We start from the raw sequence: 25,270 nt of genomic DNA on the forward strand, positions 1-25,270 counted from the left end.
CGAGAACATCGATAAAAATAAACAATCACGAATACCCAATTTCCAAAAACATAAAAATACTCGGTATTCACTCTAGACACTCATCTAACTATGACTGACCACACAAACTCACTAGCGAAAAAATGTTTTTACACGCTATGGAAACTAAGGACCATAAAAAAATACTTTGACCCAACTTCATTCAGGTTGCTGGTACAGGCACTGATCCTATCCATTCTTGACTACTGCAACATCATCTACCTGGGCATTCCACAAAAAACAATAAAAAAACTGAGATTAATACAAAACACTGCCGTTCGCCTAATTTTCGGACTAAGAAAAAACGATCACATCAGCCCCTACTATAAAAAACTGCATTGGCTTCCAATAGAAGCGCGAATACTATTCAAATTTGCTTGCACCTGTTTCAGGCAAGCCTGGGGACTAGCACCTTCATACCTGCAAACTCACTTCATCCTGCACAACCCCACATGAGCAACCAGAAACAAAAACATCTTTGCATACCCAAAGATTACAGGCTGCAGATACAAATCATTCCTGGATAGAACCTTTAAGTTCCAAGCAAGCAGACAGCAAGTTTGGCTGAAAAACTACATAAACGAACCCAATCTGTCTTACAGTGCATTCCGTAAATCGATCAAAACCGCCCTATTCGCAAAATTCGTTGACTAAAACTGTCCCCTTCCTCACTAGGACCCTCCCTCACTAGGACTCCCCTCCCCGCAAACGCCTTTTCTTCTTCTCAAGAAGCTCCTCATCTATTCAGATATCCTCTACTCATAGAACTCCTACTCATATGTAAGCTCTAAAGTATTCAGGTATTCATTACCCATAGAACTCCAATTAGCACGTTAGTTTCCCATTAGACTATTATATTGTATTAGACACATTGTATGGTATTGTATCTAGTCTTATTGTATTGTATTTAGACTCACTGTATTGCACTGTACTGTATTGTATTGTATTGTATGTAGACTTATTGTTTTGTATTAAGACCTTTTGTTATTCGCTGAATGTCCAGCCTTCTTACAATGTAAACCGCCTAGAAGTCGCCTGACTATGGCGGTATAGAAAAATAAAGTTATTATTATTATTTCACCCATTCATGTCAATGGAAAAAAATGTAAAAAGCTGCCATTCTCACAGTAATTCAAAAACGGCTTGACCGATTTGAACGCAACTTGGTATGCTGATCCCTCACTACCTGGGGTGATATGTTCTGGGGGTCTCGCGGCCCACCTGCACACGTGGGCGGAGCTACAAACATAAAATCACATTTCACCCATTCATGTCAATGGAATAAATGTAAAAAGCTGCCATTCTCACAGTAATTCAAAACCGGCTTGACCGATTATAACGAAACTTGGTATGCAGATCCCTCACTACCTGGGGTGATATGTTCTGGGGGTCTCGTGGCCCACCTGCACACGTGGGCGGAGCTACAAACAGAAAATCAGATTTCACCCATTCATGTCAATGGACAAAATGTAAAAAGCTGCCATTCTCACAGTAATTCAAAAACGGCTTGACCGATTTGAACGAAACTTGGTATGCAGATCCCTCACTACCTGGGGTGATATGTTCTGGGGGTCTCTCGGCCCACAACTCTATGTTGCTTGCTCAGGTGTGGGTTCCCCCATCAATTTATATGTTCTTGCTCCTGGAGATGAAACTAAAAATTTTGTTTATAATCACGTTTTGCGTTAGTTGTATTGTATTCATTTTGTCAAATATTTCACATTATAATTTGAATATTGTACTTTTTATTAAGCTGTAAAACAATAATTTTATTCACCACTATAAAGTATCTTTATTTGAATCCATTTACAGTGTTATTGCTATAATTAAATACCCGTGCAACGCTGGGTCATCAGCTAGTAAACTAAAAGAAAAGAACGCGTGAGTGGGAAGGCAAGGCAAGTCAAAAACAAAGAATTAAGAAAACATGACTTCTTAGCTCCACGGAAAACTAATAACTACATGGGGAGCCGTGCGCCTACATTGGGCAGAAAAACACTTGCACATGCGCAGTATGGGCTATCGCGAACTTTCTAAATTTGTTAAAGTGGCGATGCACTTTTTAAAATGTCCGTACCGGACATTTATGGATGACGTCACCCACATGTGAGAATATACTGCCTGCTTGTCCTGGGATAAAGTTAATTAAGGCATCATTGTGTTCTGAGGAGATTTCAGAGATATTTCCAATCCACCAATAATTGTCATACATGCAAGCAAAATATTGGCCAGGCTGCAGATTGACAAGTTGAATAAATGAAGGAGGATTATCATTGGCAATGAAAATGGCAATGAAAATGTTTCATCTCCTGATACTCTGGTAAAACAAATTTTGGTTTCATCAAACTGCTTAAACTAGTGATTTTCACAAGTTCCAGCTACTGTATAGCCATTCTCAAACCTAGATTCCTGAATAGGTCTTAATTTCTCAATGTCTTCCTTTGAGATCTTCAAATAATCAGGCAGCCCTTTAAGAAAAAGAGTATAGAACTCTCCATACATTATGTCGGCCGATGAAGAAGACATCCCCTGATAACAGACCTGTTTCAAATGGAAGACAAATTTGTGGGAGCTTTCTTTGGTGCGCAGTACATATTAAAGGCAGATCTCCTAGCTTCAATGGTGTCAGGATAAAGTCCATAGCGTTTTTTAAATTGCTGCTCCTTAGAAGCCAAATCAGCGGCATTGGCCATGATTCCACGCAAAAAAATCTCAACATTCATCAGTGAAAGTCCACTTGAGTAAAAATATCTTGTCAGAATCACAGCGGACGTTGAAGTTGTCAAATAAATCATGAACCGTGGATAAGTGAGCTTCTATAGATTTACCTTTCCCCAGCTGGAACGGGACCAGCATCTAACAAAAATTCTTCATAAGGTATGTGTGGCTAGCAGGTGTTAGACAAGGTCCCTTGTGGGGGTAGCTTGCAGGAAGAATTTTCAGAAACAAAATCCATATGTTTATCTTATGGTAGAGGAGCTGTCTTTAGTGGCTGTTGGCAAGAAAACGTTCCTTGCTAGAATGCTTATGAATGCTTATCTTGTAGTAGAGGAGCTCCCTCTGGTGGCTGCATGTGAGAACAATGTTCAGAAAGCTAATCTAACCTCAGGGGGCAGGACTGAGTATCCACCTGACTAACAGCATCATCACATGAGGCAAAGTAGGCAACCTCACAGGGCAGGACCTTGTGTCAGATAGCAATCAATCAAGATGAGGAGCTGTGGAATCAGAAACTAAATGGTTCGCCTGCAACCCCCCCCCACACACACACACACACACCCCTCAACTGAACATAACCATGCCAGACAGCACTGGAAGAAACAGGCTTAGACATAGAAGTATTAAATAAGATAGACTCTACTTCACCACGCAGCAAAGCTACATCCTGACAGAGGAGAGAAACAGCAGGCTTCTGTTTATCCAAAGAACACTGCAAATCATCACATTCAGCAGACACAGCAAACAAATCTTCTCTCAGAGCCAGAAGTTCAGAATTCTTAGTAGAGAGAGTGACAGAGGGAATCAACTTCCGTTTCAACTCTAGCCAACTTAGAACGAAGGGCATTCTGGTCACAAAAAGCAGAAACTAAATCCTGCACTAGTGCTGCCCAATTCACGATTTGAATCAGGTGAATCGATTCAAATCGATGCAAATTTTTTAAAAAATTCAGCCTCCCAATTCAATGACCAACCCTTCCCCCGTGCCTTCCTAAAGCAGGAGCGGCAGCGTTGTCTCTTGCTGGCAGTCAGCTGCCGCTTCTGCTTGAGGGGGGAGGGTCAGTCAGAAAGGCCTGCATGTTCCCCCAGCTTACCCGCTCTTACCTTAAGCAGCTAATACAGCAGCCTGAAGGATCGCTGGTGCTATAGCGAATCCTGCAGCTGTCCATCGTCCTTAGCGGCATGGGGAAGAGGAGGAAGAGTGCCTTCATGGTGGGGGGGCAAGCCTTTGTGGGGCAAGCAGGCCTTCATGGCGGGGAGCAGGCCTTCATGGGGGGAGCAGGCCTTCACGGCGAAGAGGAGGGAGAGTGCCTTAGTGGTGGGGGGGGAGGGCAGGCCTTTGCGGGGAGAACAGGCCTTCACGGCAGGGAGGAGGATGAAGAGTGCCTTCATGGGGGGGGTAGGCCTTTACGGGGGGAGAAGGCCTTCACACCAGGGAGGCAGGCCTGTGTAGAGGGAGGAGGAGGAAGGAGTATGAGAGGAGAGGGGAGATGCCAGACCTGGGGTGAAGTGAAGGGAAGAGAGAGACCAAACCAAAAAGAGGGGGAGGAAAGCAGAGGAGAGGTGCTGGACTAATGGAGAGAGAAATGCAAGACCAGAAGGGGAAGGGTACAAGAGGGACAGATACTGCTCCAAAGTAGGTGGGCAGGGTGCAGGATGGCAGGAGAGATAGTAGGAGAAAGCCTGAACTTAGGGAAGGGGATACAAGAGGTAAGGAAGAGAGAAAGATATGGGGAGATGGGGAGAGATAAGATGCTGGGCATGGAGGGAGCAAAGGAATAGGGACACAAGGGGGACAGTATTGGAGAGGAGAATTGGGACAGGGACACAGAAGAGAGATGCTGGATGAAAGGGTAGTTGAGTAAAGGAGAGATGGTGGATCTGTGGATGGTGGGGTCCATTGCTGCAGCTGTGGGGGGATGGAGATGAACAAAAGGAAAGATGCCAGACCTCCAGGGAAGGAAAGGGAAACAGAAAGGGAGGACAGAGATGGAAGATGGATGGTTAGCACAGAGAAAGAAAGAGAGCATGATCAGAAGACAACCATACCAACATGATTTGAAAAATGACAAGACAACAAAAGGAAAGAAAAATAATTTTATTTTCTGTTTGTGATTACAATATGTCAGATTTGAAATGTGTATCCTTCCAGAGCTGGTGTTAGACCGCGAACATGAGCTAGGATTTAACAGAGAGAGAGGAAAAGTATTTTTTTGTTTGTTTATTTTGTTTACGCCACAGGACCAGTGTGGGTAGGAGAGGGCAAAGGGGGTGAAGAGGCTATAAAATAAACCCACCAGGATGTTTGGAAAAAACACCCAATTGGGCAGGAAAATCGAATCGAAAAATCAATTCATTAGGCTAAATTGAATCGAAATGTTTTTTCCTGAATTGGGCAGCACTATCCTGCACCACAGCCTGCATCTTATTAGCATGTATATGGGCAGCAGCCTTTGCTTGGGACTACAGAAGCTGATAAGAAGAGTGTAAAGTAGCTAGGGCATCCCAAGCAGATTGTAACCCTTCACTATATGAGCATTGTATTTAATTTAATTTGAACCTGAAAAGACCAAGACTGTAATTTTGCAATACAAGAACTGATGTTGGTAGAAAAGTTATTCAGGTTAGGATCTATTTCCAGTAAGATGAAGATATCATCAGCCTAAGTAAATAAAATTGCAATAGGACTTAATTGGTAAAGATTTAGTGTAGTCATATAGATATTGAAAAGAATGGGAAATAATGGTGAACCTTGAGGGATGTCACAGTCTGAACACCATGTAGCAGATGTTGTACCCTTAAAGTTCACCATATAAGAACACAATGTAAAAAATCCTTTATACCAATTAAGAACTTTTCCCTTTAAGCCCAATTCTGAGAGCAGTTGAATAAGAATATTATGGTTTACTACATCGAAAGCCACTGATAGATTGAACTATAATAATGTTGCATAACGATTCTGAGATAGGAGACATTGAATTTTGGCAATCAAGGATAACAGTAAGGTTGAAATGGTAACAGTATAGAAAATTTGTCTAAGTAATATGAAAGTTGTCTAGAAATAATAGACTCGATTCATTTTGTTAGTAAAGGGATATTGGAAATTGGACGGTAGTTTGTCAGAACAGATGGATCTAAACCCTTTCAATAAAGGATTAAGAACTATGTGACTAATGGATACAGAGAAATAGCCATTATCCAGAAAATAATTTATCATCAAAGTTAACCAGGAGATAGCCTGGCAGGGAATGACTCAAAAGATATAAGATGGACATGGGTCCAAAGAGCAGTTGCTCTGACCTAATCTATTACATAAAGTTCTAACCTTATCTTCCGTTGTATCTAATCTAATCTAATCTAATCTAAACCTTAAGTTTATATACCGCATCATCTCCATGAGAATGGAGCTCGACACGGTTTACAAGAACTTAAAATAGTGGGTAGAGAAGAAGAAAAAGGATTACATGAACTTATGTGTAGAAGGGGGGAGAGAAAGGGGGGAAGGATAGAGCTACAATTTGCTGAAAAGCCAGGTTTTCAGTTGTTTGCGGAATAACTGAAGGGAGCTCAGGTTCCGCAGTGGGGTGGTGAGGTCATTCCAAAGATCTGTGATTTTGAAGAGAAGGGATTTTCCCAGTTTGCCTGAATAGTGGATGCCGCGTGGAGAGGGGAAGGCTAGTTTAAGCCTTTGGGCAGTTCTGGAGGAGTCGGGACTGGAGGAGTTGAAAGACAGTGGGATAAGAGGAGGCAGGATTCTGTGAATGATCTTGAAAGCCAAGCAGGAACATTTGAAATGGATTCTGGAGATTATTGGGAGCCAATGAAGTTTGGCAAGGAGTGGGGAGGCATGGTCAGACTTGCGTTTTGAGAAGATCAGTTTGGCTGCAGTATTCTGGATTAGCTGGAGTCTTAGAATACTTTTTTTTGATAGATTTAAGTAGATGGCGTTGCAGTAATCTAGTTTGGAGAGGATGATGGATTGGACAAGGATGGCAAAGTGTTGTTGGCTGAAGTAGGATCTAGCTTTCCTCAGCATGTGAAGGCTGAAAAAGCATGATTTTGCCAAGGAGTTGAGGTGGTCATTGAGGGAGAGAGAAGAATCGATAGTGATACCAAGGACCTTGCATGAGAACTCGAGCTGTAGTGTATCGCCTGTGGGTAGTGTGAAAAGTGTGGGCAGGTGTTCGAATTTTGGGCCGAGCCAGAGTAGTTTTGTTTTAGATTCATTTAGTTTCATCTGTACCGAGAGGGACCAGGCACGGAGTCTCATTATGCAAGCTGTAATGTTTTTGTGGAGGTTGGTGAGGTTCTGGTCAGTCTCAAGGAGGACAAGGATGTCATCTGCATAAGTGTAGATTGTTTCCAGGGGGGATAGTTGAAAGAGTTTCAGGGAGGACATGTAGATGTTAAAGAGAATAGGGGAAAGGGGTGTATGTGCAAATTCTTTCCAATGCCTATGTACTGAGATAGTATCTGTTATTTCCAGACTAAGGACTCCTTTTACTCAGTTGCAATAGCGGTTTTAGCGCGTGCTTAGCGTGTGCTGAATTGCTGCACGTGCTAGACGCTAACGCCAGCATTGAGCTGGCATTAGTTCTAGCCATGTAGCGTGGGTTTAGCGCATGGGGCAATTCAACACGCAATAAAAACGCTATTGCAGCTTACTAAAAAGAGCCCTAAGTAATCCACGTGTCTTACTTTGGGAAAAAGAGATCTGATAATTTTAATTTTATCATTAAAAAACTCTGCAAGTTCATCTATACCACTTGTACTATTTGAGCACTCAGTCAACTTGGAGTCTAACATAGCTCCTAGCAAATGCATTTTTTTCTTTATAGTTACAATAAAATCTCCTATCTTCACTTCCTCAGGTCAAACCTGTTCTTTTTTTTCCTATAAACATCACTTGTTTTGGCCACACTTAAAATTAACTTATTCTCACTCATCCAACTCATTAACTACATTCATACATTCATTTATTCTTTTTACAAATTCCTCTCCCCATCCATATACAGGGAAAAAGAATTGTACATCATCAATGTAAAGCCGATATTCTACATTCAATCTTCTAAAAATTTCACCTATAGATTCCATATACACATTAAAAAGAAGAGCAGATATGGCAGACCCTTGAGGAACACCCACCCTACTTTCACCACTTCAGAAGTCTCACTTTTATTTAGAATTTGCATTGTATGATCCATTAAATAAGATGAAAACCACTTAAGGACTTTCCCTTTCATACCCAATCTCTTTAACTTTAGTAACAATAAATTCAAATCAATAGAATCAAATGCTCCTGAAACATCAAAAACACTAAACAAAAAGTCCAATTCCTATCCATATCTATTCTCATCTGATTGATAGTTGATATTAACAGAGTCTCCACACTATGTACTCCGGATATGTATTCCGGATGTGGATCTGTTCGCGTCCCCCCTCAATCATAAGTTGCCCCGTTTCTGCTACAGGGTTTACACCCCTCTCAGGATCGAGGCAGATGCCTTTCTTCTGGATTGGACGAACCAGTTCCTGTATGCGTTCCCTCCATTCCCTCTTATTCTGAAGACTCTTGTCAGGCTCAAGTCTTCGCATGCCACCATGATTCTGATAGCTCCTTGGTGGCCCCGACAACCGTGGTTCTCCCTTCTGTTGCAACTCAGTTCCAGGGAGCCTCTTCCTCTGCCTGTTTTTCCTTCTCTACTTATGCAGAGTCAAGGTTCTCTGCTTCATCCCAACCTCCAGTCTTTGCACTTAACATAAGGGGCATAGAGAGAGTAGAGAGGGACAGATTCTTCAAACTTTCAAAAAAATAAAAGAACAAGAGGGCATTCGGAAAAGTTGAAAGGGGACAGATTCAATTCAAATGCCAAGAATTTCTTCTTTACCCAACGTGTGGTGGGCACTTGGAATGCGCTTCCAGAGGACGTTATAGGGCAGAATACAGTACTGGGATTTAAGAGAGGATTGGACATTTTCCTGCTGGAAAAGGGAATAGAAGGGTATAAATAGAAGATTACTGCTCAGGTCCTGGACCTGTTGGACCGCCGCGTGAGCGGACTGCTGGGCAAAATGGACCTCAGGTCTGACCCAGCAGAGGCATTGCTTATGTTCTTATGTTTATGTTCATACTGAAATGGATCCAGTCCTTGTACACTTTACACATGTTTATTGTGCCAGATACTTGTGGCCTGGGTTGGCCACCATAAAAAACAGGATACTGGGCTTGATTGACCTTCAGTATGTCCCAGTATGGCAAATCTTATGTTCTTATAAAGCCACTCTATCCATGCACATTACATCAGCTTGGTAGTTAAGTTCTCGCTGATGAACACATGTAGGTATAAGGTTGCCTCTATTGTAATATATCCTTGACCAATACAGCACTTGATGCACATCTCTCTCTCTCTCTCTTTCACAGTAACATAACATAAAAACTCACTTCTATACAGCAAATACCACTAAGTTCACAAAAGATAAAGAATGCAAATAAAGATAGCAACAAAATATCCAATTTTCAAAAGATTCAATAAAAAGATGTGTTTCACAAGAATGTCAAAACTGTTGGTAAGAGTTAAAAGATGTAAAGAAGCAATTCAGATCCTTAGCCCTTAAAGCTGCTTGAAAAGACAACAGACGTTCCTGGAATTTTTGAATTTATAACCTATAACAGATGGAAAAGAGAATAATGCATGAGATTTCCTAAAATGTTTGCAGTTGGTGATAATAGATTCCATGAGATATTCTAGGATGAGAGCAGCTAATCCTTGAAACAAATACTGTACATCCAAACTGAACCCGCGCCTTGACCGGCAACTAATGCAATTGATGATAAAAAAAGGTAACAAAATCATGCTTTTTCAAGTCATAGATCAATGTTCTGTATTATGCGCAATCTTTGAAAGTTTTTTTTAGGCTCCAGCAAGGTGCACAATATTGCAATAATCTAGTGGGTTAAGAACCAGTGATTTTACTAACAATCAAAAGGAATTTATATCAAAATATGCTCTAATGCAGGGATCTCAAAGTCCCCCTTGATGGCCGAATTCCAATCGGGTTTTCAGGATTTCCCCAATGAATATGCATTGAAAGCAGTGCATGCACATAGATCTCATGCATATTCATTGGGGAAATCCTGAAAACCTGACTGGATTGCGGCCCTCAAGGAGGGACTTTGAGACTCCTGCTCTAATGGTTCTTAGTTTCCACAACACGTAGAAACCCTTTCAGACCATTGAATCAACCTGATTTTTCATAGTAAGATTTCAATCCAGGATTACTCCAAGTATCTTTATGGTTGGTTGGATAATGTGAGTTTTAGCATTTAAAACGATGGATGTAACATCTTCCTTCAAATTCAGAAATGCAAAGAAAAATTTGGTCTTATCTGTATTAATTTTTAATTTGAATTCTGCCATTGTCATATGGCTGCCCCTGTTCCTAGTGAGGAAGCCTTGCCAAAAGAAGGAAATGAGGTTAAAACCTTTGAAAGTATTCCTAAGCCTGCTAAGGAGAGTCCCAAAGCAGTCCCTATGAATACTTACAAGCCAAGTCTTCCAGCATGGAAACCTCCTAAAGCCCTGCCTACAGCAGGCAGATCTGGTTTAGCTTTATCTAAGCCAGTTGTGGGAAAACAGACAGAAAGACTACATCTCCCAGCAGTCATAGGGCCAGAGAAAGGAACATAAGAACAAAAGAATTGCCACTGCTGGGTCAGACCAGTGGCCCATCGTGCCCAGCAGTCTGCTCCCGCGGCGGTCCTTAGGTCAAAGACCATTGGCCTAACTGAGACTAGCCTTACCTGTGTACATTCTGGTTCAGCAGGAACTTGTCTAACTTTGTCTTGAAACCCTGGAGGGTGTTTTCCCCTATAACAGACTCCGGAAGAGTGTTCCAATTTTCTATCACTCTCTGGGTGAAGAAGAACTTCCTTACATTTGTACGGAATCTATCCCCTTTTAACTTTAGAGAGTGCCTCTTGTTCTCTCTATCTTGGAGAGGGTGAACAACCTGTCTCTATCTACTAAATCTATTCCCTTCAGTGTCTTGAATGTTTCGATCAGTCTCCTCTTTTCAAGGGAGAAGAGGCCCAGTTTCTCTAACCTCTCACTGTACAGAAAGAGCAAGAATGGAATACTGGCCATATCCAAACTGGTTTAGGCCAGGTGAGAAGTTCTCTGAGGGCAGGCTACCCTAACACACCTGCAGGGAGGACTAATTGGCTCCCTGCAATGAAAGAAAAGGGTTTAGCTTTCACACAGAGACAGTTCCAGGGCCAGCCTCAGAGTGCACACCTGATCCAAACTCAGCAAGCCAGAGCCACACAGCAAAAAGAAAGCAGCAGACTCCAGCCACAGAGAACCAGAAAGCAATGGTCCACCTCATGGCAACAAACTCAGGCAGAGGTTTGTGATGAAGAGGCTAATGATACGGTTGATTCTGGGTTTGTGCAGGATAGTGAAATGGTGGATAATGACATTACCTATGATATGGAAATAAAATGTTCTGATTTGCCTAGCTCTGACAGTATGGACATAGGCTGAGAGCCATTGCTAATAAGGGACCTGGAGGGAAAAGTAAAGTCTGCTCAAGTTTATTGGAAATATTGAAGTTTTGTTTTGAACTTTAAATACAAGCCACAGGCAGCCATTTTGTTGGGATCTGGGAAGGGGATCTTTCCAAGCTGATCCATTGAGGGAAAATTATTGGAGAGAATCCCACCCTTGAGACATTGAGCCTAACCCCAATGGAGTTCTGCCTGGCAGAAGAAAAAAAACTTTCATTTTGTTGAAATAAGGCTTTTATGTTTTGGCATATTTTTGGCTTAAACTGCAATTGTTGTGTTTGGTTTGTGAATGCTGGACTTAAGCACAAGGTGATACAAACCTGAGAATTTATTTGACCCTTATTTATGCTGGTGAAACAATAAACAGTACCCAAGAAAATTGCACCCAAAGTTTTGAACTTTTTTTTATTTTGAGCCTTACCAAGCAACCAAAACAACCTCGCAAACCGCTTGGGTTAGGTCACTTGCTGAGCCCAGCTTTGCCGCACCCGGTCACACCATCCAAGATTCAATAATATTGTCTGTGTGCAGTAATGCAATGGCAGCCAAACGCCATTATTTCTTATCTCTTACCTCTTACATTAAAATGACACCTTTCAGGAGCTGCAGATTGCAAAAAGCTTGTGGTAGAAGCCATGCAGTCAGCAGCTCTACAATGCTGCTTTCTTTTTTCTTTTTTTTAATCTTTATTAATTTTCAAAAGTAATACAAAGTGCCAGGAATTATACAGACATTAATCAACAAAATAAGCACTTAAATTCAATCAACAATAATGCAGAAGAAAAATATCCCTCCCCTCCCATCCCATCCAATACATTTAATCCAAGAATAAACCAACAAGATATCCCCCCCCCCCCCCCCCACATACACACACACACCACCACCCTGGCCTGGACGTGTATAAAAAGAAACAGAAAATTTAAACAACAAAGACAACTATGTTGAAATAACAAAGGATGCAAAAAGGCCCCCAAACCAAATTTAAAAAATTGCTATGCCCCAACATATCAGCATGCATATTTTCATATTTGTAACCTAAACATAAACTGGCCCACCAAAAAGAAAAGTTGAAGTGGTCACAATTTTTCCAATTGCGGGTTATCATTTGCATCAGCCCATGTGACTTTACCTGAACTCCTTTTCTATACAAAAGCCATACTATGTTCAACAAAGCTTTGTTTGCCTAAGATCATAAGAATAGCCTTACTGGGTCAGACCAATGGTCCATCAAGCCCAGTAGCCCGTTCTCACAGTGGCCAATCCACTAGTCACTAGTACCTGGCTACAACCCAAGGTGTAGCAATATTCCACGCTACTGATACAGGGCAAGCAGTGGCTTCCCCCATGTCTTTCTCAATAACAGACTATGGACTTTTCCTCCAGGAACTTGTCCAAACCTTTCTTAAAACCAACTACGCTATTCGCTCTTACCACATCCTCTGGCAACACATTCCAGAGCTTAACTATTCTCTGAGTGAAAAAAACTTTCCTCTTATTGGTTTTAAAAGTATTTCCCTATAACTTCATCGAGTGTCCCCTAGTCTTTGTAATTTTTGACAGAGCGAAAAATCGATCCACTTGCACCCGTTCTACTCCACTCAGGATTTTGTAGACTTCAATCATAGCTCCCCTCAGCCGTCTCTTTTCCAAGCTGAAAGCTCTAACCGTTTTATTCTTTCCTCAAACAATAGGAGTTCCATCCCCTTAACCATCTTAGTCGCTCTTCTTTGAACTTTTTCTAACGCCACTTTATCTTTCTTGAGATAAGAAGACCAGAATTGAATACAATACTCCAAATGAGGTCACACCATGGAGCGATACAGGGGCATTATGACATTCTTAGTATTGTTAACCATCCCTTTTTTAATAATTCCCAGCATCCTGTTTGCTTTTTTGGCCGCCACCACACATTGGGCGGAAGGTTTCATTGTATTGTCTACAGGTCCCACAGATTCCCTCACAGGTTTTCTGCTTCTGATGTACCTAAAAAAAATTGCTATGAATATTTGCCTCTTTTTTAAGTTTCTCTTCATATTCTTTCTTAGCTGTCTTTATCAATGTTTTGCATCTAACTTGCCAATGCTTGTGTTTCTTCTTATTTTCTTTATTCGGATCCTTTTTCCATTTATAAAGGATGTTTTTTTGGCTCCGATAGCCTCTTTCACTTCACCTTTTAACCACGCTGGCTCTCGTTTCCTCTTCTTTCCAACTTTGCTGATACGTGGAATAGAAACCCCAGGATGGGAATCTGGAAACAAAGAGTGGGAAGCCCTCAGCTCAAGCCAGTAGCTGTATCTGCATACTACCCTGAAGGGGAACTGGCTGAAGAGGAAGACAGATAGTTACCTCAAGAAAGAAAAGAAAGGTCAAAGAAAATGAAGGACCCTGGCAGTAGGGGCAAGGGCCGAGGGAGTTATGTGCCCTGGAGCTAGTAAGTAGACAGTCCAGAGGCAGCCAAGGAGCTAATCAGCAGAGAAAAGTAGGTTGTGAATCCTGGAGTGCTGTGAAATGGAAGCCCAAAAGCTCGCAAAAGGAAAAGACCAGTAAAGGGTACCAGATAGGAATCCAAACCCTGCCTCAGACACAGCCTAAGAAATGGAGCATGGTCAAACCCTGCAATTTGGAACCCACTGAAGGATGGAATGGGATGGGATATCTGCCATGATGTCAACCAGAAGAGGAGACAGAATCCCAGGAGGATTACAAGGTGGAAGTTCAAAGCCCACCTTGGTATCTGACTAGTGAGCTGGAGGCAGCTAATCGCTTTATTGATGATTTAATAAAACACCAGAGGTCAGCCGCTGACTGTATGCTCCAGTTAAAGAGGAAGAAGAAAGTCCTCCAAGAGCAACTGATAATGATGGACCAGTTGAAAAATCAGAAAGAGAAAGTGAGAATACATTGCAGAGTATAGAGGCAGAGAAATGTCACTCCGGATGACCCTGGACCAAAAGTCTAAGGTGATAAGGGAGCAGAGCACCCAGTCCAAGGAGAGGGCAATTAACAGAAATACAAGCACGACTGGAGGATCTCAGCTCCTGGGAAATCACCATCATCTACTGAGATAAGCAGCCAGAGTCAGAATGTTTGGCTACAAGCTCAATTGAAAGCCAAAACACAAGAGCTTGCAAACTTAAGATGCTGCCTGAAGCAGAAAGGTAGAGGTTACCTAGCTACAGGGGCAGGTAGCCTATGGGGAGTCCTCAAATGCAACCTTGCAGATGCTGGTGGCAGAGCTAATTGTGGAAGGAGAAAAGGTAAGAGAGCTCACCCAGGTTTCAGAGGAGCAAGAGGAGAATGCTTTGATTGAAGTTAGCCAGTCACATGAACAGTGCAGGCAGCTAGAACTGCTGGTAGAAAAACTGTGCTGTTAAACTCAGTTTATGGGAGAACATTGCATACTGGTGGAAGAGAAAGCCAACTGGGAACAAGAGAAGAAATAATCTGTATTGTGCAGGAATTGCAAGGGAAGTTGGAAAAGTGTGTCCCAATTTACCACTGCAAGGAGATGGAGAAAAGGCTGACCGAGGAGGTAGCCAAGAAAACAAAGCAGCTGACAGACCTGGAGAAAGAGCTGACAGCAGCAACAAGTGTCCCTGAAATTGAGGGACCAAGTCTAGAAGGAGGACTATCAAGCCAAAGCAGAGGCTGCAGATACCAAATTGGAACAGTTGCAGCAGGAGTCGACAGCAACAGTGCCAGTCTGGCAACATACCAAGCTGCAGGAGCAGCTAAATGAAGCAGTGCAGAACTGTAAGGCAATGGCAGCCAAAGCAAAGGCGCTGGAAGAGCAAATAAACAGTGAAGTCATTGAATGAAAGTCTCCAAAAGAAAGCCGAGGACCTGCTTAATAACTTAAGGGAGGCAAAAGAACAATCAAGTATGGAAGAGGGGTTTCAGAACAAGCTGAATGCTCATATAAAGAGTGCAGTTAAGAACTCTGAAGCTAGGAACAGAGTTGTAAAAATAGACAGGGACAGATTTTTCAAATTATGGGGATCAACAAGTACAAGGGGGCACTCAGAGAAATTGAAAGGGGAGAGGTTTAGAACAAACGCCAGGAAGTTATTTTTCACACAGAGGGTGGTGGATACATGGAACGCGCTACCGGAGGATGTGATAAACAGGAGCACGCTACAGGGGTTCAAAGAAGCCTTGGATAGGTACTTGGAGGACAAAGGGATTGAGGGGTACAGATAAGAGTAGAGGTAGATTATAGGGATGGGATTAGAGGTAAGTTATAAAATTAATCAGGGACCACTGTTCAGGCACTAGGCCTGATGGGCCGACGCGGGAGCGGACCGCTGAGCAAGATGGATCTCTGGTCTGACTCAGCGGGGGCAACTTCTTATGTTAAGGAAGTACACAAAGTTCTGAAGTAGGCTGAAGCCAATAAAACAGTTCAAACACAGATGTCTGAGATGGAAGTATCTAAGAACAGAGTAGTGAAGGAACTTGACAACCTCAGAGAAAGGAATGCGGTATTATCCAAGAAGCTGGGGGGAAGACTTAGGCTCAGCTTGCTACTGTGACTGCTGCAGGGCAGGAGGGTCAAAAGAAAGTGGAAAAATTAAATGTGGAGCTACAAGACATTCAGGAGCAGCTAAGAAAGATACAAATCCATCAAATGGAAGATGAATCACCCCAAGATCCAGAGAAGTGGCTTCACAATGCCCTAATGGAATAAAGGAGGCAAGCCGGAATGACCTGCAGAAAGGGGGCTTGGCAACCTCTACAGGATTTTAGAAGTTACTGCAAGCATGCTTGCCTGGCGATGGAAAGAGGGTAAAGAATACTACAGTAGAGTTCTCCAGAGTGGCTTCACAACTGGGGTTTTTATGGTTCAATTCTACCCTACGCCTAGGATTCCAGATGCCAGTAAACTAACCACAGATGGGAAGGAGTCCCAACCTATAGGACGTTGCAAAACTCCCTGGATGGTGTGAGCTGAGAGGGGAGTATGTGAGTCAAGGATTCTACCTATTATATTGATGGGCAGCAGAGGGTGCTAGTTCATTGAACTGTCAGTTAGACTATCTTCCAGGAGGTGGTGCTAACTCACCAGAACTGGTCCTGCCTGAGGGTTGGGACTCAGGGAGAGAGCAGTATATCTGTTTCAGTTTGGAATTCATTTAGAGAGGTGGCACAAAAAGGAGACGTCCCTGAGCTCACTAAGATAACTTTTCTATAGCTAAGGGCTGAGAGGAGCACTGGGAAAGAATGGAGAGAGAGCCTGTTCAGAAGAGAAGGTTCTTGGTAGTGTGACTAAGATAAGCCCCTAAAATATTGGACTGAAGACTTGTATTCCAAAAAATAGACAGAATTATAACTGTGCTGAAGAGGCTTTAGGCTGTGTTTGGGGTGAGGCAGCTAGTGTTTCTGTTCAGAATCTTTTAATTCTTGTTGGTTACACTACAGATCCTCTTAAAAGCAAAATATAAATATAATAAGATATCTTCACAATTGGCCAAGAAAGATGTTTTCTCGACAGGCTCTATATTATGGAAACTCAAATAAAGTGGGGAGATTATTAGCTAATTATCTTAAAGCAGGGGGTCTCAAAGTCCCTCCTTGAGGGCTGCAATCCAGTCGGATTTTCAGGATTTCCCCAATGAATATGCATGAGATCTATGTGCATGCACTGCTTTCAATGCATATTCATTGGGGAAATCCTGAAAACCCGATTGGATTGTGGCCCTCAAGGAGGGACTTTGAGATCCCTGTCTTAAAGCAAAAAAAGAAAAGTAAAAATTGTTGTGATTAAAGATGAGAAAGGTAAAACTCATTCTCAAATTGGAAACATTATAAAACAATTTCTGAACTTTTATAAAGCTTTATATTCTTCTGAGCTTTATTCAAATAAAGAACTTGATGGGTTACAATTTTTAAAGTTGATCAAGGGACCAAAAATTCCTGAGCATATAAAAGGAAGTCTGGAGATGCCTATATCATTGAAAGAATTACAAACAGCGTTGAAGTCCCTTAGAGTTGGATCCGCTCCAAGTGGGGATGGTTTCCTGTAGAGTTTTACAAATCATTTCAAATTAACCTAGCACCTCATCTATTAAATTTATATCAGGCTCAACTAACTAAAGGTTGCATCTCGGGTACTATGGCAGAATCTTTAACAATTGTTTTGCCAAAACCAAATAAAGATCCCATATTGGTTTCGAACTACAGGCCTATTTTCTTTGATTAATGTAGACGGGAAATTGTTGGCTAAGTTATTGGCTTTGCGCTTGGCCAAGGCTCTCCCTTACATCATAGGCATGCACCAAACGGGGTTCGTTGCTCATAGACATTCACCAGACTGGCTTTTCACATGTTAAATTTAACAAAAGCCATGGAAAATCTGGCCTTCATGTATCAAGCAATGGATTGGTTTGGTATAGGATCTGGATTCATACAGATGATTCAAACCTTGTATAGTTCCTTTTACAAGATTATATATTAATAATACTTTTTCAGAATGCTTTCATCTGGAGAGGGGAGTTAGACAAGGATGTCCATTATCTCCATTGCTTTTTGATATTGTATTGGAACCTTTGCTATTGGCGATTCAGCAAGCGGAGGAGATACAGGGTATTCCTTATGCAGGTCAGGCATATGCAGATGACATTTTGCTTCATTTGAGGAATTCTAAGTCTACAATTCCACATTTACTAGACTTGATCGATAAATTTGGAAAATTTTCTGGGGTACAAAATAAACTGGAGTAAATCTGAGGTTCTTCCGCTAAACATTCACTGTCCAAAAGGATTGACACATTCCCTTTTCTTTGGAAAGAAGAGGGTATAAAATATTTAGGCATATGGATTCAGAAAACATTGGAAGAATCGATGAAAGTAAATGAAAGATCCTTATTGTTGAAGGTCACAGAAATGTGTGAGCAATGGAACCCCTTATATCTGTCTTGGTGGGGGAGAGTTCAAACAGTAAAGATGATGATTTTGCCTGTGGTTTGCTACCAAATGGGTATGTTGCCAGTTTTCTCTCAGGGGTCCTTTTATAAGAAATTAAATAGTATTCTTACCAAATTTATTTGGCTGGGTAAAACTGCTCAAATTGCTTTAGTATCATTACAAAAACCAATTGTGGCAGGTGGGGTAAATTTTTATAGGTATCATCAAGCCTATATCATGCGTCAGGGTATGTATTGGATCCTCCCTGAGCTCAAGGAAAATCTCCCAGATTGGTTATATTTAGAATGGCAATTGATGTCCCCATTGCGACTGTTCCATGTGTTGAGTATCAAATTACCCAGTTATATAAAGGGTAATAGTATTCTAATGGACACCTGGAAAACCTTGAAATTTATTAACAAATTAACAGATACTCCAGTAGAGAAATCCACATATCAGTCCATATGGTTAAACTCCAAGATTCAAATTGGTAAGTCTGGGATCCTCTGGAAGCAATGGATGCAAGCAGGGATTCGAACACTTGATGATATCTCAAATGGAAAAATGCTTGAGTTTTCACAACTGCAACACAAAATTTGGTATAACTAACTCTCAAAACTATAAGTGGTTACAGTTGAAGCAGGCCATTCAGAAGGAGTTCCCTGATTGGCAAAAATCTAAAAAATTATTATAGTCTGCAGATCCTTTCCTTTCAGATAGATTCGTTAGGACATTAGGCTGCTAGGTGATATAAATTAATATCTGAGTTCTTGAATAATAAACCAAAAATGGTTGTGACATTTGGAGCATTGAGATAAAGCAGTATATTTCTACATATGGATGGCCACGAATTTGGACTTGGAGGATGAAATGTACAGCGTCAGCATCTATGAGACACACATGGGTTAGATTTTTTTGGACAAGTTAGGTTGCACAAGTTAGATAATTCTAAATCTAATAGATGCTCATGGCCATATTGAGGTAGAAGAAGATATCTTTTTCCTTACTGGACCTACGGCAACAAGAGGGCATCCGTTGAAACTCAGGGATGGGAGATTTTATAGCAATACTAGGAAGTATTTCTTCACCAAAAGGGTGATCGTTGGAATGATCTTCCACTTCAGGTAATTGAGGCAAGCAACGTGCTCGATTTTAAGAAAAAATGGGATAAGCATGTGGGTTCACTTTGAGGAAGTGCTTAGGGGGGGAGGGTCCTTAGAGTAGGCAGACTTGTTGGGCCGGTGGCCCTTTTCTGCCGTCATATTCTATGTTTCTATGCTGGCACTGTCATTTAGACATCTGTTCTATTGTCCTTTGATACTTATCTTTTGGAGGTCAATATGGGGTAGAATTAATAACATTTTGGAATCATCAATTCCTCTAACGTATGAGGCAGTCATTTGTGGTACAATATTACATGTTAAGCCCCCTATAGATCAATATATAGGATGTCTTTTCCTTATAATGACTGGGATAGCCATCCAGATGATCACTCGAAACTGGAAAAACTTTGATCATTTAAATTTTTCGTTCTGGTGGGCAAGTCTTTGCTCCAGTTATAGACTTGAAAGGATGAACGCTGATAATTTGGGACATGGAAATATATTTAATTTGATATGGGGCCCATTGACATCTTGTTACATCTTTGTAATTGATTATTGATGTGAATTAGTTTTTGTTTAGGTACATAACCAGGGTGGGGGGGGGGGGGGGTATTTCTGTCTTAGGTTGGTTCTAGGGTACTTACATTTGGGGATGGGTGACTGGATGGTAAGCTATGTTATTGTGTTTTATTGAGTAATCATTGGGTGGGTGGGAGGGTGGAGGAAAATGGTTGATTATAAACGTGTAAGTTGAATGTGCTTTTATTGTATTTTTGCATGTTACATTTGTTGTATTGCACTATTGAAGTTTTAAAAATCAATAAATAATTATTGAAAATTCTAACTGTTCCTCAACCCTGTGAAGTTAACAGGATTAGTTTACAGTGCAAATGAATTTCTTTGGTTATCAGCAAAGTGTGTTCTGGCTCTATGTCAGTGGTCTCAAACTCAAAACCTTTGCAGGGCCACATTTTGGATTTGTAGGTACTTGGAGGGCCTCAGAAAAAATAGTTAATGTCTTACTAAAGAAATGACAATTTTGCATGAGGTAAAACTCTTTATAGTTTATAAATCTTTACTTTTGGCAAAGTCTTAATAATAACATTGTAATTTATAGCTAAAGAGACATATGATCAAGAAACTGTTTTATTTTACTTTTGTGATTATGATAAATATACAGAGGGCCTCAATATAGTATCTGGCGGGCTGCATGTGGCCCCCCCGGGCCGTGAGTTTTGGACCACTGCTCTATGTGCAGCACTTTTCCTGGAATTCCTGTTCTGCCTGGTCACAATGGCTCTGCTCGACTCAATCAGGGACTCAGGAGAATCTTCTGGGGACATCTCCGAGACTGTTGCCAGGCATGTCTCCAATGAAAGTCACAACTTGCTGTCTTATATCTGGCTTTCTTTCTACATCTCTGCTGTGTAGATGGCTTCTCGCATCGTCGCAAGAGCTAAAATGAGAGACTGACAACACAAAAGAGAAGAGAGAAGTCTCTGGAGTGGACAACAGTCCACAATGTCCATCTTCATGCGCTCTACCTGATATAGAGGTACCACTTTGGTGGTTGGGGTGACTGAAGGTTTTAGCTGTCACAGGGCTAGTTCTGTCTGGGAGGTTGGTGTCCAGGTTTCTAGGGTATCTGAAGATCTGGGCTCCTCAAACTTTTCCTGTGTTTACTGGGGAGGCCATCACAAGGTGGTGAATCAAGGCTCTGCTCTGAAGGCAGTGTGCTCAATTTCCAGAGTGCCTGTAGCAATTACACTGGCACTTGGTTTTCTGATTCTGTTGAGATAGAACATAAGAACATATGAATTGCCGCTGCTGGGTCAGACCAGTGGTCCATCGTGCCCAGCAGTCCACTCCCATGGTGGCCCCCACTTTTATCCAACCCAGATTGAGTCATTGCACAGGTGACGGTAATACTGAGTAGCATCTGGCATAGGAATTTTGTTCCTGCTGTCTGGAATCTGTTCACATTCAACCTGCATAGGTAGACGTGACTTGCTGCTGCCATCCACCGTCTATCATGTAGCCATCTGCAACTATTCCGGGTAGTAAAAAGATGTAGTATTACCTCAAATTGTCACACTAGTGGCATCGTCTACATAATACAGTGCCCATGTGATAAAGTATGTGGGACAGACCACAAGAAGCATTCGAGTTTGTATTGTTGACCATCTGAGCAGACTGAAAACACAAGTATTAGAAGCACCATTGGTCTAACACTGGTGTGACAGCCAATATTCGGTGTCCTCTCTGAAATTTTCAGTATTGGAAATACGCACCTTGCCCTGGGAGGAGGGAATGTAGTGGAGCATTTACACATCAGAGACCAACACTGGATATTAAAATTAGGCTCTTTACATCTGGTGGCTTAAATAATGAGATCGAGTGGAGAGCATTTTTGTAGCTGTTTTTTGACCCTCAGGGGGGGTTTTCTTCCAGTTTTTTAATGATTTTTTCTTAGATTTTTCTTTTCATAAATTTTGTTTGGGTTTATCACTTTTCCTTTGTGAGTTATCTCCCTTTCAATTGGCTTGTGCTTTGACAGTTCCAATGTCATCACATTAGGACAAGACTTTGGAACTTCACTCTGGTATTTGAAGTTCAGCCGCAGCGTTGTTCAGGCATTAGCTACTGAAGAATATTCATATTATGGAATTGCTGTTGAAAGCTTAACAGATATCCTTCCTTTTAGCCTATAACTGTTTTTTCAAATTATTTTAGTGCTTAGTTATGTGAGCAAGTTTAAGAGTGATCTGAGTGTTTGTAAAATTTGAACTTTTTTCATTTTATGCTTTCAGAGACTTACACCATCTTACTCAGCTGACTAAAAACTCCTTTTCGGTTCCCTGATGCAGGAACAAAAGAAGCTCCGTCCATCAGAACCTTTGATAGCAGATAAGCGCTTTAAGCATATGATTTTCATTAAAGCAGCTGACTGTCCTATATAGCATATATAAGGATTTTTTGATGCTATCCAAAATATGTGCGATGGTGGCGAGGCAATATTCTTGAGGCTTGCCCTTTGTTTTTGCCTTCAAGTCTCTGATCATATTTAGTTTTGGAAAAATTTGACTTAAAACATTCCATTTTCATGTGAAACTAATGTTGGAAGTTTTAGAGGAGTGACTTTTTTCTTCTTGATACAATACCAATTTGGTCTACCCTCACCTATATATTCTGTACCATTGATTTGGTTGCCCTATTTATAGGTTGACTGGTTCATGAAGTACATGGAAAGAATTCAAATGGACTAGTCTCCGGTATCAATGTTACAAATTCCTTTCACAACTCCAGATCAACACAATGTTTTAAGTTGACCTTCCCTCCCACTTTGTATGTTCACCAGAAAAAGTTGTGTGAATCTACCTTCGAATTCCAGGGCCCCAGAGTTTGGAATAGTTTACCACAATACCTGTGTCAATCAAACTCATATTATCACTTATGCCATTATATCTGCTCTTGTTAAGCCTGTAAATCGCTGTTCATGTTTATTGTTCAGTAATCTTATTGTAAACAGCATTGAATCTTTGTTGAAATTTTGCAAGTTATAAGAAACTGTAGGGTATGGTATAATGCTTGGCACCCAAATTCCATAGCATGCAACTCAAAAAGGGGCACAGTAATGTCAGAGGCATTCCAGAACATTGTACACACAGTTACGGAATAATGATCACAGTCCGCAACTTGCCACTGACATTTACACCAGGTTTCAGGCATTAAGTCTTGCACCCAAAGTTAGGGCATGGGAATTGGTGCTAAGTGCAATTCTATAAAGGGCACATGCTTAATGATCTTTCCAGCATTCAATTTTGATTGCCATTTATAGAATCTGGCCCTTAAATGTGTTTTTATTATTAGCATAACATTGCAAAGGAAACAATAATAGGAAAATCCTCCATTGTATACAGAACTGTAAATGCATGGCTAGTAATCCATATAACATCCCAAAATGTGTCAGAAATCCCCATTAACATACATCAATCCTCTCTTGGGATGTGGTCTCTGAAGGATTGAAGTAATCCTGCCAACTGTAACCAAGGCAAACAAGATCCATGTAGTGTCACATTTGTAACTTTTACAATCCTATTCCCCCTAATCTTACATACTGCCATTCTCCACCCACACAACAATCAATATTCTCCATCCTACATTCCACTCTTAAAACCCCCACTCCCATCCCCACACCCCTCAATCCTCTCCCGCTTGATGTTGAGAAGGAAACTCAGTTTATATTGTATTGATCTCCATATTTACATACTGCTGCCACTCAACCGTACATTTATTCTAGTATGGATGAATTTCAAATTACAGTCTCTGGGATAAGAACAAGTTCTGTTTTTAAAACCATTCTTAAGCTGAATTTCTATGTAGCTCAGATCATGTGAAAATCTGTGCATTTATGTTCTCCTGTACAGTAGTCTATAAACGAAAACCAGATAATGACCCCAAAGTATCCAGAGAAAAAAAAATCCAAAGGACAGCAAAAGAAACTCTGTGGAGTGATGTTCCTTAAATGAACTTTATTTGTAAATGTCAAAGTTCCAAAAGTACACTAACATCAACCACATAAAAACGTTAAAAGGACCTAGTCTGCTAGGGGCGCAGGACCCAACATGGTCCGCGTTTCGACAAAAAGTCTTCTTCAGGGGTCCTATAATGGTGAATAAGTGGAGAATCTAATATGTGGTGAGCCGTGAGAAAGACGCTGCTTGCATTCAAAATGAATAGGAACCACAGTGTCTTTCTCACGGCTCACCACATATTAGATTCTCCACTTATTCACCATTATAGGACCCTCAGGGACTCCTGAAGACTTTTTGAAGAAACATTCAAAGTGGCTGTTTTCAGTTTAATCATAAAGAACTAGAGTAAGATGTCTGATTCATTTATAGATGTATTAAAATAGCCCAATGTTGTTTATGACGTTGTCACATAATAACCCCTATCCCAAAAAACAGAAAAGAATCTACAGCGCTAATAACCAACTACAGACCTATAGCATCAATCCCATTCATTGTAAAAATCATGGAAGGATTGGTTCACACACAATTGATGGAATATCTTAATCAGTTCTCTCTCCTACATGAAACTCAATCCGGTTTTAGACCTTTATTCAGTACGGAGACAGTAATCGCGGCCATCCTAGACTATTTACACCTATTGTTTAGCAAGGGCCTTAATGCCTTGATCATGCAATTCGATATGAGCTCTGCTTTTGATCTGGTAGACCATGGGAAATTGCTACAATGCCTAGACGCCATTGGTATCAGGGATGAGGTGTTGAACTGGTTTCACAGCTTCCTTACCTCCCGCACCTATCAGGTACGTTTCAATTACGATCTTTCCGATATCTGGAGCAACTCATCCGGTGTGCCACAAGGGTCACCGCTATCCCCACTGCTTTTCAATGTCTACATGTCCTCACTGGGTGCGCAATTGACCCAACTGGGAATAAAACTATTCAGTTATGCAGATGATTTCACGATCATCATCATCCCATTTGCTAACTCAACTTCAGAAACCATTCCCATTCAGAAGCCATAAATGTGATGGAACAATGGATGACAGATTTCAAGCTCAAACTCAACCCAGAAAAATCAAAATTCTTCGTTGCCTCTCCTCACCCGCTTGACATCAAAACCCCACTATGCATCAATGAACTTAGTTACCCTATTCAGTCCACAATGAAGATATTGGGTGTAACTCTAGATCGATGCCTTTCCATGAAAGACCAGGTAGACTCCTTAATCAGAAAGGGTTTCTTCACTCTCTGGAAACTTAGATCCGTCAAATCATATTTCGATACGTCAGCATTCAGAATCCTAGTGCAATCCCTCGTACTAAGTCAGCTTGACTACTGCAACATCGCCTACTTAGCAATCTCCCAAAAGAACATGCGACGTCTTCAAATAATGCAAAATGCAGGGGTCAGACTTATCTTTGGGCTAAAG

The 25,270-nt window shown here is 41.2% G+C and overlaps 1 long non-coding RNA gene across 1 annotated transcript; it reads left to right on the top strand.

The window, feature by feature from the left end:
• Window positions 1-11,017: 11,017 nt before the first annotated feature.
• Window positions 11,018-23,491, top strand: LOC117353876. Its single transcript, XR_004538054.1, has 3 exons — window positions 11,018-11,141; window positions 20,739-20,862; window positions 22,118-23,491. It is a non-coding gene; the product is annotated as an uncharacterized LOC117353876 (long non-coding RNA).
• Window positions 23,492-25,270: the final 1,779 nt, after the last annotated feature.

Source organism: Geotrypetes seraphini, chromosome 2 (genome assembly GCF_902459505.1).
Source record: "Geotrypetes seraphini chromosome 2, aGeoSer1.1, whole genome shotgun sequence".
Taxonomy (NCBI): Eukaryota; Metazoa; Chordata; class Amphibia; order Gymnophiona; family Dermophiidae; genus Geotrypetes; species Geotrypetes seraphini.